General features: G+C 38.6%; 1 protein-coding gene across 1 annotated transcript in view; it reads left to right on the top strand.

Moving 5' to 3' along the window:
• Positions 1-4,665: 4,665 nt before the first annotated feature.
• The window catches only part of LOC134222281 (uncharacterized), a 340,534-nt gene continuing 328,430 nt past the window's right edge, over positions 4,666-16,769 (top strand). The window contains 1 exon segment of the mRNA XM_062701427.1: positions 4,666-5,942. The gene's annotated coding sequence lies outside the window, so the exon portion shown is untranslated.

The raw sequence follows: 16,769 nt of genomic DNA, 5'->3' as shown, positions 1-16,769 counted from the left end.
AAACCAGACGGGGAAGAAGATCAAATGTTTGCGAACCGACAATGGACAGGAGTATCTGGGTAAGCAGTTTCAAACATTCCTGAAGAAGAGCGGAATACGGCACGAGAGGACGGTACCGTACAACCCGCAACAGAACGGATCTTCGGAGAGGATGAACCGGACGATTGAGGAGAAAGCACGTTGTTTGTTGGCGGATTCGGGGCTCGATAAATGTTTCTGGGCACAGCAAAACTTCGGAGTCGAATTGTCCACAGAGTCAAGACGATCCAGAAACCGTTCGGGAAGCGCTGGGACGGTCCGATCGAGATCGTTGGATCGAAGCGATGGAGAGCAAGATGAGTGCGTTAAGCGAAAACGGCACATGGCGTATGGTCGACCTACCCCCAGGGCGGAAAGCGTTGAAAAGCAAATGGGTCTTCAAGGTCAAGACGAATGCGGATGGCTCCATTGGGCAGTACCAGGCGCAACTTGTGATCAAGGGTTGCTCGCAAGTAAAAGGCGTAAACTATACGGACACCTACTCGCCTGTCGTTCCCTACGCAACGGTGAGTTACCTACTTGCACTGGCGGCGAAGTTGGATCTGGTGGTGCATCAAATGGACGCAGTAACTGCCTTCCTGCAGGGCGATTTGGACGATGAAGAGATTTTCATGGAACAACCGGAAGAGTTCCGTGATGATCGAGCACCGACGAAGGTTTGCAGGCTACAGAAGGCGCTGTACGGTCTGAAACAGGCCAGCAGAGTATGGAACCGGAAGCTGAACACGAAGCTCAAGCAAATGGGTTTCAAGCGATCGAAGCATGACACGTGCGTCTACTATCAGGTGGTGGCAGGAAATGTCGTCATCATTGCCATATACGTGGACGATTCTCTCGAACGATCAGCGGTTGGTAGACCAGATCAAGCAGCAACTATGTGCGGAATTCAAGATGAAGGATCTGGGACCGGTCAAGCAGGTGCTGGGATTGCGTGTGACCAGATCGGAAGGCGTTGTGGCAATCGACCAGGAACAGTACATCGACAAGTTGTTGGCGAAGTTTAATATGGTCGACTGCAATGCTGCACAAACTCCCCTCGACGTGAATCAGCGGCTCACCAAGGAAATGTGCCCTGTGACTGAAGAAGAGAAGGAGAATATGAAGAACATTCCATACAGAGAACTTGTGGGAAGATTGCAGTTCGTTGCGCAGTGTACCAGGCCGGACGTCAGTCATGCGGTAAGTCTGGTCATCAGCTTTTGCAGCAACCCTGGACCGGCGCATTGGACAGCGGCGAAGAGGATACTTCGGTACTTGAGAGGTACGAAGCACGAAAAGCTTACGTACACACGGACCGGAGAGACGATCCCGATACACGACGATCCGTAAGCGGGTATGCGTTCCTGGAGAGTGGTGGCGTTGTCAGCTGGAATTCGAAGAGGCAATCTACCGTTGCACTTTCGACAACCGAAGCGGAGTACATAGCTCTGTCAGCGGCGACTCAAAAAGCCATGTGGTGGAGAAGCTTCCTGCGTGAGCTTCACGGGACGAACGGTGCTTTGATGATCCATTGTTATTTTGCATTATTTTTAGAGCAAATTTCGGTTTTATGCTATCATAGTTTCTGCTTTTATGGAAATATTTGAGAATCCAACAATGATTACATTATTAGCATCGTATTCTCGGAAATATCAGAGCATGCAAGGCAAATGATTCTTGTCATATTGTGTTCGGGTTCTGATAAAGGTTTGTCGCTAGGTGCGTTTGTCAGTAACAAACTCTGTTGACGACAAAGGGTATATTGTTAGGCGTTGCTCGAATATTGATTCCCTGGCTATTTTATATAAAATTACGTACACTACCCTATTCTATGATGGTCGTATACTCCGTGTTGTCCTGGAGCCGACGTCCTCTTCCAGGTTCTCTTTCCATTTTCCACCACGTCACCGAGTAATGAGCACAGTATTTTTCGCTCAAATACTCCCAGAACTCTATAGTCTGGATCTTTTAACGTCCATGCATCATGACCATGCAGGACGACTAGACGAATCAACGATGTGTTCAGAGCTAGTTTTGTTCGGGTCTGTAGGCTGCGAGACTTTAGCTGGCTACGCAAACCATAGTAAGTCCTACTTGCTTCCAGAGCTATGTCCAAAAGTAGATTAGAGAGCCCATCGCCCTGCTTCATTCCATTTAACGTTGCGAACGACTCGGATGTCTGAAGCTGATTTGGATCCATCCAGGGTTCTACGAATAAGCCTAATAAGCTTTGCCGGAAAGCCATGTTCCAGCATTATATGCCATAGTTCGTTCTTTTTCATTGAGTCGTACGCTGTCTTGAAATCTACAAACAGATGATAAATCCACAAGCTATATTCCCGGATTTACAATCAAGGATTTATCGCAAAGTAAACATCAAATTCGTTGTTGAACCTCCTTCTCCGTACACTATGGTAATGATACTACGATCGAATCAATCTGTGTACCTCCTGGGTCAACAAATGTATATTTTATTAAATACTAGCAAACCCGACGAACTTCATTTCGCTTAAAATTGGCTTATTTCTCGAGTTATGCAGGAATTTATGGTTCATTTGTATGGGAGCCCCCATTTCCAAAGCGGGAAAGGGTCTCGAACCATCTTAAGAACCTTCCCCGACCTCGAAAACCTCTGCATACAATTTATCACGCTGATCGGTTCAGTAGTTCCCGAGCCTATAAGGGTCAGACAGACAGAAATTCATTTTTATGTATATAGAAATGCCGGCTGCGGGCTGGCTCACTTGCCCCAAACTCCGTCACATCACTTTTGGCTTTGCGATTCTTAGTTCAATATTCACGATATTTTCTCCAGTAGGGGAGAACGGTCCAAAATGCACCCCCAAAATGCACCAGCTTTTTCGATGTTTTCACCCATATAAACAAAAATACCCAAACATTTCAACGTATAGGTGCAAAATTTACAAACCCAGCTACTTTTCACAATGATCTCCTATTCAAAACAGTAAGGTTTTCAAGACTTTCTAACGCTAAATGCTAAATGAAAAATAGGCCTGGGGCAAAACGCCCGAATGGCAGTCTAAAATGACTCAATTGCATGTAAAATGATGGTGAACGCATGGTTGTTTGTTTATTCTTAATGGATTGAACTACAATCTTACGGATGTGGTGGAAGAATAGCAAATAGTTAAATTTGAGTGAATAAGAAAGGATTATGCTAATTTTGTCCAATGGAGCTCAATGATGGATAACTAATTATGAATTGTAACGGTAATATTCGTTCATAAATGTACTACAACAGATTATATGAGTGATTTTATGAGTGAGGCCATTATGCCCCAGGGGTGCATTTTGGACAGTTCTCCCCTACATTCAAAGTTAATTGCCTATATGTCGGGTATTAAACCAACCGGAGTGGAAATTAATTACTGTGTCTGAAACTCGATTATGCATATGCACAACATGTGATAGATTTAGTTCGGAAAAGGTATTGGGGTCCCCACTGAAGGGGCGGTTACCCTCCAATACCTTTTCCGAACTAAATCTATCATATGCTGTGCATATGCATAATCGAGTGTCAGACATAGTAATGATATTTTCATGATTAAGGTTTTCGAGAAAATCTGAAAACTTGTTTTCCAGTTTAAGGTTGGATGGACCCTTCAAATCATAAACAAAATGTTGTAGGAGCCACAGAAGATAAAAACAAGATTATTATTCTTTAGAAATTCTAATTTTCTCAAACTAATTGAACTATAATAACAAACCATAGTTTTCGGCGAGGGCTCAACATTCAATTGTTGCCCCTGTCCAAACACATACAAATATAATCCACAGGTTCTTTATCATAGTACAACCAGAATAACGACGACTCGCACGTATAGCAAAACAACCCCCACCATCATCCCAGAAATATCAGACATGGCAACAACGATGCGGGTGGAAAACTTCACTCTCGAGGCACTCTCTCCCAGATTTTCTCACACACATGTTGCATGATGTTTAGAGTGGCTCAAGCTGGTGCAGGAAACGGAACTTCAATTTCTCGGTGAGCACTTGCAGTAAAATTAAATCGAATGATGCTTTCCAAATGCGTCGACGTTTATGTTGAAAATCGTGTAAGAATATGAACTGAGGTGTACGTTTTGAAGATACGCAAAGCATATACATTTGTTTGTTCGAGCCACTCTAATGGTGTTGTTTGTAACATTTCCACAAATAAGCGTGGTCCGGACGTAGCATAAACAACATAGAGCCTATTTGGCTGGTCACGTAGCTGATGTGCATTCGCGCCATTCTCGGTAAAGCGTTGGTGTGCGAGAGTAGGTGACGGTGTAGGTGTAGGACATCCGTCCGTTTGCGAATGGGGTGGCGGGAAGTGGGTGGCTGTCAAACTTTCCATCAACGCGCTGCTGCGGTGATATTCTCAAATCGGTAACGGTTGCTCAGTATGAAATATTCAACTGGTTATCAGTTCTGTTGTTTCTCTCCGCTCCTACGTCCATGGCTGATTGTTGCTTCTGAACTGTTGCTGTATGTGTTTGCGGGGGCCCGGAGTTGATGGGATTCTTCTCTTTCGATGATGGAGCAACAGCGTCCTGCGAAGACGAAAAAAGTGCCATAGCGTTCATGCTGTCAGGATACCACCCTTGCCAGTCAGTGCCTGGATATCTTTCGTGGAGTTTAAAAGCGTTTTTCTTTGCGTACCAAGCACCGTACATCCATTATTCTGTGTTAAAGTGTGTTTCATCATCAGCCAGATTTTTGCAAACCCCCCTTTTTCAATCAAAAAAGGAAGATTCCCTCTCTGTGTGTTCGGTTCTGCGGTCGCAAAAGGCGGTGTGTAATGATTTCGGAATTTTCAGTTATCCAGGAAAACTTTTACGCGTTTGTGGTTTCATTTACGGTGAACGAGCTGTGTGAATTCCATTGAATATTCGTACGAATGAGCTGAAACGCAAAGAGCACAAAATCCCAACAGTTTGAAATATTCATCGCTTTTTCCACAGTTAATTGTGTGCAACTTTGTACGGCATTTTTAATTAGAGAGAAAAAATGAAAGGATTGTCGAGTATGATGGAAATGAAAATTCAACATTCGTGAATAACGCGGAAATTTTTTTGGAAGCCCTTTTGTTCACCAGATAAAACAGCAAAGAAGAGCAAAAGGTTAGCCAGGTAGAGCAATTGAATGGAAGCACCATAGTGATATGTTGGCTCAATCTGAGAAACGTGAAAAGAGAAGCAAAATAAAAAAAGGAAGCGTGAAGCTCGTGAAAGTCGTGTACATATACCTTAGGGCCTTAGGGCAAAGCAACAAGTTTCATTAGCGAAGCGGTGTGAAATTATTGATCAATTATATCCCTGCCGAAACCTTGGGGCTGTTTTGAATTGAAATCGTGATTAGCACATATCGAATAGTAAGAACAAAACTACGATCTATATCAAATTGCTTTTTAGTGAAATAAGAAATTGATTCCGGTTAGCGTCAGTGGCCCGGAAAAAGTTTAGAGAAATCATGAGGCTGAACAAGCGAAGCCAGGTGGAACGAGCGGAAGTCTTTGGGCCCATTCCGAGAGTATAAGAGCAATGCTACTCTACCTAGCGAAGCGACTTTAGCGAGGATACTTCATATTGCTTTGAGAGAGTCCTTTCGAATGAAGCGTAGTGGCAAAACGGTATTATCCATCAGCACAGGCCAAAACATATACATCTAGCTGTGTGTAGCCTCCGCTTGTGATATAGTAGCCACAAATCGAAGGGACAGGTAGAGCACCATCACCCAGTGAAGAGTGGAGCCTGATCCAAACCATCTTTCAAAAATATTATTCTCCCACAAAGAATATCCGAAAAAAGTGAGATCCTAGAACGACGAAGACGACCATCAACGGCAGGCAGATCCGTCGGTAATTGCTGCTACAAGGCCAGACCCGTACAACCGACCTTGTCAACAGTAGAGTGAAGGTGAGGATATATTTATCGATTAAAGTAGCATTAATTGGTGGACGAGTCCTCTACCAACGGCCGTAAAAGTTTTCCCCAGCACAGACGACCTATAGTCGATTGGTTCACGCCAGATTTAAGATACAACTATACACATCAAGAGACATAGTCGGTCGCCCAGCCGACAAGCGTCCGCTCGAAAGGGCACATGCTTTCCTGCAAATTGACGTTATCTGTAGGGAACCTTTTAGCCGTGGTTTAAAAATAGCCAGAGGTTAAGGATCCGAAAGTTCAAAATTGGATTTCGAGCCTAAAGCTGCTCCTTTTGCTCGAACTTCCCTTTTACTCCCCCAACCCAACTACTGACTACATGGAGACCAGACTACCACTCAATTCCGGCATTAGATAAAATAGAACAAAGGAGACAATGGACTGCTGAACAGACTGGATAAAAGTTTCACAACAAACAGTCAAACTCAATCATCGTCGTAATTTTCTATCACACATAGCTGATAACTGGCGGTCGTTGGTGTCGCTGGGGAATCATAAAGCAAAAACTTTGGCGGAACAACTCAAACTTAACCTTTGTTGTACAGTCGGTAAACAAACCTTAATTGGATACTCAACGATTCCTTTCCAAGAAAACCTGATGAATCTACCTAGTGGTGATATTGTCTTTCTCGCACTTGCTGTGCGAACGATATGTCACAAAATTGAATATTTTTCCTAAAATTTAAATACTTACGACAGACTTGTTCTGAGAAAAAAAAAGGATTTTCCGCAAACTTTTATAAGCACTCCGCCAAGCTGGGGCACAATAGGGCACGTGATTTCATATAGAAATTTCGATGAAATTCCTAACAGAATTCGTAAAGAAATGCACGAAGAAATCCATAGATACGAATGAATTCTCAAAAAACACTTTCTAGGGGATTTTGCGGAAAAACTAGGACTTTTCAAAAGAATTCCTAAAATAATTTCCAAAGGATTGTTCCTAACATAGCAGCACAAGTCGAATCGATTTGCTGCAACTCAAATGTAACCGAATTCATATATAGCAGAAACCTCTATACCACATGCTGCTCGGGTAAAGAAATGTCCGAAGGTGTTCATAGAACAATTTCCGTATGTATTCCTGAAGAAATTTTCAACAGAATTCCGGAAAGAAATCGTAAGGAATTTTCGAACGGAATTTCCAAATTCAATCCGGAAGGAATCTCAGACACTCTTTTCTCCAGGGATTTCTTCAGAAAGTCCTCTGGAAATAACTTCGGAGATAAATCAAGAAATAACTTTGGAAATTTTTCAAGATTCTGAAGAAATTCGTGAAGGAATTTCCAAATTATTTTTGAAATGAAGGAATGAACATTCAAAGGAATTCTAGGAAAATTTTGAAAATTCCTTAATGAATTTCTTCAGATTTTTGTTTGAATACTTTGGAAATTCCTTCAGGAATACCTACGGAAATTGTTTTAGAAATACTTTTTGTAATTCCTTTTGCCGAAATCCTTTCGAAATTTCTTGAGGAATATGTTTGGAAATTCCTTTACAATATATTTTATACTAGTCGACCAGGCAGACATTGTCGTGCATAGTAGGCGAAAATAGGCGTTCTGAGCTCTTCTTCTTATTGGCATTACATCCCCACACTGGGACAGAGCCGCCTCGCAGCATAGTGTTCATTAAGCACTTCCACAGTAATTAACGGCGAGGTTTCTAACCCAAGTTACCATTTTTGCATTCGTATATCATGAGGCTAACACGATGATACTTTTATGCCCAGGGAAGTCGAGACAATTTCAATCCGAAAATTGCCTAGACCGGCACCGGGAATCGAACCCAGCCACCCTCAGCATGGTTCAGCTTTGTAGCCGCGCGTCTTACCGCACGGCTAAGGAGGGCCCCGTTCTGATCTGCCCACGCAAAATTTCCATACTATTCATAATTTTAGTTTTTCGCGATTAACTCAACTTATTAATGATTTTCGACTGAGGAAATATCATATAAACCCGTCGGAAACTATAAAGAATATTTCTGCTGAAGAAATGAAAAAAATCCATCCAGCCGTTTTCGAGTTATGCGGATACGAACACAGACCATTTCATTTTTATTATATAGAAGAAGATTCGGAATATATTTCAGGAATTTTTTTAGTAACTTCCAGTAATACGACTTGCAAAGACAACAACTTTGGAGAAAATTTCATATTGTTACTGATGAAACTTCGAGAGGTTTTCCAAAAGAATCCCTGGAAGAATGTTCAAAGGAACTACTGGGGGAATTTTAGAAATTATTCATAGAGGAGTTCCTGAAAGAATTTCTGGAGGATTTTCTTTAGATATTTTACAAAAAATTCCAGGAGGAATTTTCAAATGCATTTCAGGATGAATTTACGTGAATACTACTACAACTACCTAAATAGATTTTCGAAAAAAGCTAAATGAATTTCTGAAGGAATTATTTAAGGAATTTTCTGTTTAATTAAAAACAAATCCATGAAAGAATTTCCGATGGAATTCCTACGGAATTACTTCAGAAACTCATGCAAGAATTTCTTCAGGAACATCTAAAGGAATTACTTTGGGAACTCTTCCAGAAATTTCTCCTGGAATTCTTTTGAAAATCCAGACAGCTTGCTTCGTGCCAAAAAAACAAAAATACCAGCACAATCAAAGTTAACGTGATACGGGAAGCACGAACAATCATCAAATCGTCATAATTTCCATTATTGAAGGCTTAATTTTTTTTCTACAAACAAATATGATTTTGAAAAGTATCACCGGCGGCTGCTTCCTCGCAATCTTTATGCTGATACATTTACAGTTACATCAAACAACTGAAAACCGATATACCCCGCTCCAAAAACACGAGGTGACAATGCTAGAAAGAGACGAAAGATAGGAAAAAAACACAGTGTGTGGTGCCTTTCCGAGTCATCTTAAAATGGATTGTATAGGACTTCTTTGTACTTGCCCAAATATCGTATAACAAAAAAAGGCCGTTGACCTCGTCAGGTTTGTTGTTCTTTAATCATCAAATCATAACTTAGATCCTAATTTAAAATATGGATTAGATTTGTGGGACAAAATAATAACAAAATTATGAATTAAGATTTGTTTTTCGCGACCCACCACTGATCAGCCCACGACCCCCCTGGGGGTCGCGACCCACAGTTTGGGAACCTCTGGTCTATATTCTAGATATAAGCCACCCGGAGAGGAAATTGATTACTATGTCCTAAACTCGATTTGTGCAATCCTGTGCAGTTATACAAATCGAGTTTCAGACATAGTAAAAATATCGAATACATATTCTCAAAAACTTCTTGGGCATTTACTTCAGGAGATGCTTCCGTAATTTCTCCTGAAATTTCTAAGAATATTCATCCAGGTGATATTTCATGAATTTATCCAAAAAATAACAGTTGGAATTAATCCGGATAGCCATCCAGAAATTCTTTTAGCCATACCTTCTATAATTCCTCTAGGAACTTTATCGCAAAATTCTCCAAGTGAACCATCGGAAATTCCTCCAGTGATTCATTGCAAAATTCCTCAAGGAAATTATTCAAATATTCTCCACAAATGATCCTAGCAATACCTAAAGTAATTATTTTTAAAATTCCGTAAAAAAAACTTTTCCTGAATTTCATTCAAGAATTCCTTTAACAATTCTTTCACAAATTGTTCCATCAGATTCTAAATGATTCCATCGGAAATTCCATTCGCTCAGCTCCCGTAATTCCTCCAGAATTTCCTTCAGGAACATCCGAACGAATTCATAAAGGAATTGCCTAATGAGCTCCTGAAAGAAATTTCGACATTCTTGAATTTCTCTAGGCATTCCTTCAAGAATTCCTTCGGAATTTCATCCGCAAGTTGTTTCGAAAAATCCTCAGGAAATTATTTCACAGATAGATCCAAGAAATTTTTGGTAATGGAAGATGTTTGTTCTAAAACTCGAAGAAGGAATTCTAAAAACTCCTTTAAAAAATCTAGAAAATCGCTTCAAAAATAGCTTCGAAAATTTCTTCAGAAAATCCTTTGAAAATTCCTCTAGGGATTCCTTCGTAAATTCCTTAACGAATTCTTTCGAAATTTTCTTCGTAAACTTTTTTAGACATTCTATCGGGAATTGCTTTGGAAATTTTGTCGGAATTCCTACGGAAAATATTTTGGAAACACCTGCGGAAATTGTTCCAAAAAAACCTTTTGAAATCGCTCGAGCTTTTTAAAGAAATTATTTTAATAAATTTTCCAATAATTTCTAGGAAGACCCTTCGGAAACTTTTAAAAGAAATGATAGAGATTCCTTCGTAATTTGCATAGAACTTTATCCAGAAATCCTTTCAATTTTTTTTGAGGAATTGCTCCAGAAAGTTAATTTTAAATTCTTCAAAAATATTCGAATACTCCTTTAAGATTTATTTCGCAAATCACTTCAGAAATTCATTCAGATTTTGTTTTCAATTCTGAAATTACTTTGACCATTCTTTCGGAAATTTCATCTGGAAATTCCTTTGAAATTGCCGAAAGAAACTCTTCTGAAAGTTCCTTCAGTATTTCATATTTATATCTTAAATGAATTTCCGAAAAAAAAATCAGAAGAAACTTTTAACGGGACGGGGTTTTATAATCAGAATAAGGATAATCACAACCTCCACTTAAGTGCCAGACAACAAAGTTGTCGTGGAGGAGCACGATCTCAAATGTGAGATTCCCCGTTCCGGCTGTGAGACCTCAGGGTGAGTTCACCAAAACCTACGGTGGCAGCGATACCACTTGGTACCCAACAACTAAATAACCGTTAGAACCACGACTGTCTTAACCTTCCATCTTACAGTTGGACGAAATTCGCTGGCTTATACCGAAAATCTCCTATCGCATCACAATAGGACAGCCCCATATAAAGGTGTGGCCAAAACTACCAAAAGGCCAATTTTCGATTTGCGCGAATAAAATGTGATGAATACACAGCTTATACCCTATATTTCTTTAATCAGGACAGTTTCTATGTTTTAGATTTTTTTGGGAGAGGTGGGGAGTGTTCAAACTAGCCCCTCCTAGAAATGATATTTTTACGTTTTTTGGGAAAACGGACAGCTTTGTCATGTTTTCGTCTCAAAAATAACATATTTATATATCGTTACAAAGCTCTTAAACAGATCTATGCAATAGGCTCCGTTCTGAATTTAGTTTTTAGTAGTTTTGTAAAGGCATATTTTACGCAATATTTAACGTACAAAACAGTTTGGTACCCCGCAATACCCCACAGTAAAACATCATGCGCTACACTATTCAACTCCTAAGCTTTAAGAACCATGAATAAAATTCTGCACAAATTCACCATTTTGTAAGATACATGAATTTAAAAAATTGCCCATTTTTGCCTTTCTCGTGTACTAAGTATACGTAGAAGCTATATGATCGCTCTAAAAGCATTTAAAAAACCCAAACACTCATAGTGTTGTATACCGATCGACTCAGTTCGAAGAATTGAAGTGATGTCTGTGTGTACATGTGTGTGAATGTCTGTATGTGTGTGAGCAAAAATGGCCTTAACTCTTTTCTAAGCACTTACTCTAACCCGATTCACTCGCAACAAGTTTCATTCGTCAGAGAACGTTGTTTCATTGTTCCCTATTAAAAAATAGGCTGGATCGGACTACGCGCTCAAAAGTTATGGACAAAATACATTTTCTTATAATGCACGAGAAAGACAACATTACTGCTATGGGGATTAATCAGGTGTTTTGGTAAACTTCTTATTTTTCAATTTCAATCTGAGTTACTAGACTTTAATTAAATTTGGTGACGAACATAATTTACATAACATTTTAAGGGGGAGGGCTATGCCTTAACGTTGCGCGCCTAATTCAAGAAAAAATACCTATCATATAAAAAGCGTTACGCAGTGAGAAGGGAAGTTGTTCAAAATTTACAATTTTGACATTACTGCATTAAAGAAGGGAATTATAGATTTAACCATAACGTATCATAACGTGTTGGATGAGTAGTGTGTTGAATAACTCATTGCCACGATACCTTTTAATAATTATGAAAGAAATCTTAATGAAATATCAAATAAATGAAATTCCACTTCGTTGATGTCACAAAATGACGTTAATTGAATCTGTTTTTCCCTCCTTTGTTGGTTTTATAAGTTCTACTCAGTGAATTTTCAACATCAGAAGCTGATAGTGCTTTTTTTTATCATTTTAGGAAATCTGTGTTGTGTCAATTGACACGAATATACAGTTTATATGACCATTTGTATTTTATCCAGCATCAAACAGGCTTATTGCAAGCCAAAAAGTGACTAAATTCCGTTGGTTTTGTAGAATATGACAAAAATTGATACTATGCCGAAAATTGGTCCCATACCCCATTGAAGGCTCAGAAAAAATATTTTTCTTTTCTATCTATGTTTTTATGATGATTCATAATTTTGGCCAAAAATACCTCTTTTTTTCCTATATGACCGTTTGAATTTTGCAAAATTTATTGCTACGTAGGGGGGTTAGTAGTCTTACTTGTAGTTCTTCACTTTTTCTTCGGGGTGGCTTTCATACGACGGATTTGCTGGTTCATGTTGCGCGCGATTGTGGTCGGAGTTCGGGTTGCGTCTTCGGGTTGAGCTTTCCGCAGGCGTGCAACATATGTTGACCGATGTTGCACTTTCGGGCGGATCGTTGCAGAAGCTCAGACGTCGGCGACAAACGATCAGTTGCCAGAGCTTTTAAACACGGGGCGGCGAGGAGCGTTTCCAGAATCTTGGTCACCGATATCGGCTGAATGGGCGACCGACGAACAGGGGGCTTAACTCGGACAACATACACCTAGGTAGCGACTCTTAAGGGCATTCCCATCGTGGTTCAGGCCTAAGAATAGGACCTTCGTTTGAAGGAATATTCTTCAAACAAAATTAGGATGCTGTCAGTATGGTTACTTGTGTAGTATTTACAGTAGTTACCTGTTTTTTTTGTCAGTTTTGCGTACACGTGCTACCCTAAAGTCTAGTCCTACTAATCTGTCTCTGCCTCTTTTGTCTCCTTTCTGTAAGCAATTTTTATGTTAAACTAGTTCTTATTTTATTCGTTCCACTCTACAAACCTGATAAACTTTTCAAGTTCCGCAACTCAATCTTCTGTCTTACTAACTAGTAATTTTGTAAGTGATTAACTTTATGTATAATTAAAAAATCACTTAAAAAAAGTATTTCTGTCTTTAGTGCATTAAGTCCTCGTGTCTAATTGTCGAACTACTTTTTGTGTACCGTCTTCACTGCTTGATGGTTAGCATTCTAATCGTCTTCGAAAGAGTGTGCTTCTCAAACATCGAGCTATAACGAACTACCCGAGGTCAATTGGTGGTCAGGTTCGCATTCGGCTGACTTCATCCGGTGAACTTATTGTGCTGTAATTTTTGCTTATGTTTTAACAACTCTATCTTCAGACCAATAACCAAAACGAGAATCAGTGATTGAGAACGGTTTTTGCTCAAATTTGGACATGATTGGAATAGGGAAGGGCGGGGTATTTTTTGTAACCCTGTTACAAACTTTGTATGGTTAACTGAAAAAATCCTGGAGGAAGTTTTTAATGTATTTTCGGAAAAGTTTACGAAGGCATTTCCAGAAGATATTCCGAAGGAATTCCTTTACGAATATCAAAAGGATCTCCTGGCGTTAATTTCCAGAAGATTTCCTTAAACATATCCCGAAGAAATTCCTTAAGAAATTTCTGAAAGATTTCTCCTAAAGGTATATTGAGAAGTCTTCTTCTTCTTCTTATTGGCATTACATCCCCACCGGGGGATGATCTGGGTCTTGCTTTGTAGCCGCGCGTCTTACCGCACGGCTAAAGAGGGCCCACATTTGAGAAGTATTCCTTAAATAATTGGCTCCTAAAGCCCTACATCTTTTATGGTTGCAAACTATTGGGTATCGGTCAAGAATACATGAACCAATTTTACGTAAATTCTGGAGATAGTCTAAGTGAGTAAAAACTATACTTTTGAGATTTTTTAAAACATGTTTTAGGCTGAGCAACTTCTGTTCCTGAAAAGGGAAGATTTTAGAACACAAGAACCATCAGCTCGGTACTTCAGGCCCATATATTAACTGTCAAAGGTTGGATCAAGTGCCCTGCGGTGTTTTGCTAGTTTGCGTTTGAAACCATATTGGGAACACCAATTTATTTTATACGTCAAACAAGACCGAAAATGTCGAGGCAGCAATTTTCATATATTTTAAACTTAAAATTAACCCTCTACTACTCAAGACAGTCTTTGGACGGGGTATTTTGATTATTTTTGTTGTCAGTTTCAGTTGTTCAGATTTCGTAAAGTTTTTAATGTCGATCAATAATAAAAACTACAATGCATGTTTAAAGGTGGTTAAAAATTATTTTTCAAATATCTACACATTAATAAAAATTTATTTAAAATTGAGTATTTTTTGTCGACTTTGAATATAAATTTTCAAACTCTAAATAGGTTGCAAAATCAAAAAAGATGAATAGACTCAAACAGTTATTTTATGGGATGAAAAATTTCAAATACAAAATTCTAAAAAATTGAAATTTGAAATTGATGAAATCGCGAATCAAATTTTTTTATTGCCCAAAACGTTTTCAGATTGATTTTAGAAAGCAAAGTAGTGATTTGAGCGAAAACAAAAATTTGGGTTATATAGGGTTGAATAATGTCCCTATCGGCTTCTGAAAAAAATCTGACGCGTTCAGAACAACTAGCTTCATTGTTTCCCGAAAATAAATCGAATATCGACTCTTTTTTTTTTTTAAAGCAATTTCTGTAGGTATTCCTGAACGGCTTTCCGAAGAATTTTCCTTAGGTATTTCCAAAGAACTTTCAAATGAGTTTCAGAAGAATTTAAAAGTATTCGTAAAGGAATTTCAAAAGAAATTTTCTTAGAATTCCTTCTTTGAATTTTCAAAGAAATGTTCTGAGGAACTTCCAAAGAAATTTCCGGGTTTATCTGCAAATTGATTTCCGGAGAGTTTTCTGAAACAGGAAAAAAATTCCTGAAAATTTCTGAATGTCAAAAATTCCTTCAGAAATTCCGCTGGGAATTTGTTCGGAGATTCCTGAAGTTTTGTCCAAGAACTTTGGAAAGAATTCATGGTGGAAATTCAGGAGAAATTATTGGAAAGATTTTCGAGGGAATGGAATTTCCGATGATATTCGAAGGAATTCCTGAAATAATTTTCTGTAGGAATTCAACGGAATAATTTTTAAAATTTTCTGGAAAACCATGGAGGTATTATAAAATATTATATATATTATATATTGGTATATTATTATTAGGTATTAAAAGGTATTGAAAGGTATTAAAGGTATTAAGAGGTATTAAAAAATATTCAAGATATTTACGAAAAATGTTAGTTAATTCACAAGGAATAAATTCTTGAGAACATCCGAAGAATTCTGGACAGTAGTTAAACCCGGTTCTGACTCTAGAAATCCCCCAAAAATGTCGCGATTATAGTCTATCCATTTTCATACTTGTCCGGATATCCTTAAGCACTCCAGGAACTAGAAGTTTGTGGAAATAAAAAATCACAAGAATTCCCTGATACCTTTTCCATAAATTACTCAACAGTTTGTATACAAAAAATGTAATTAAAATTTCGTAACATTCAGGGTTTTTTTAAATTGATTTTTCGCTTGACTTCCAATTATTGTTCTTACTGACGCCAAATTATAAACGAACTTATTACGCCAAAAATGCCAATGCCACATCATTTCGAAAACTCTGGCGCCGCCAGTGCTTATCATAATCAGCTGAACCACTGGCAATTGGATCTCCAATAAATGCTTTAACTGGAATCCCAGCATTTTAAGCAATCAGATTCATTATCAGTTTAGGATTTTTTCATTTTTTCATTTATCGCGTTGTCAATTAATTTTGTAGACGTGGTTATTACAGTAGTAGCCTTAATAGTTAACAATAGTTATTTGTAAAATAATATTCTTGGTTAGAAATATTGTAATAGTGTGCCATTAACTTATAATACCGTCGTTCGGGGTAACATTGGGCGTAGGGAGTAAGATTGGGCCAAAAACGAAAAATGTTTCAACTCCTAATATCTCAGAAACTGTTACGAATTTTGATGAAAACTTCAAACGGTTCTATTAAAATTCACGTTTAGGAAATCACAAAACAAATTCCAAGGATTAATTGTGCTCGTACCATAATGCTTGGAATTTGAATGTAAAACTATTGATCGAATGAACCCGTATTAAAATAGTGTCAGTAATGCCCAACAAATCTATTACATAACTAAATTTTAGATCGATGGATACCTGGTGATCATGTTACGATAATCTGTTTGTTGTGTTATCGAATCTTATGAATATTTATTTAGCGGTCTTGCTTTTTCGTAGCAACGAGCAATGCATGCTAAAAAGAGGTGAGATTGGGCCAAGCCTTTGGTTGATTTTCCATACGTAGTTGGTAAAAGCCGTATTGTAGGCAGTTATTTTTTTGAACGATTGAATCGTTGCATCGTCACCGCTGAACTTTATTGTATGTGGCCCAATGTCACCCCATGTGAGGAGTGAGAATGGGCCAATTTTAAACAACATGTAACTTTGAAGAATTTCTCTCATTTATTATTTTTTCCCCACACAGTGATAAATTTATTGTTCAAGCTTGTACCTAACTAATTACAACTTGATTCCAATATTAACTACTAGAGCTTTGTAACATTTACTTGGAGCATACCACATTTTGGCCCAATGACACCCCCGTAGACGGTACGTGTAAAAAGTGTTTTAGCTGCATTTTTGGCATCGCTAGGTCAATATTATCACAATATTTATCAAA

Source organism: Armigeres subalbatus, chromosome 1, assembly GCF_024139115.2.
Source record: "Armigeres subalbatus isolate Guangzhou_Male chromosome 1, GZ_Asu_2, whole genome shotgun sequence".
Lineage (NCBI taxonomy): Eukaryota > Metazoa > Arthropoda > Insecta > Diptera > Culicidae > Armigeres > Armigeres subalbatus.
The sequence above is the reverse complement of the archived record's forward strand: the minus strand, read 5'-3'. Positions and strand labels throughout refer to the sequence as shown.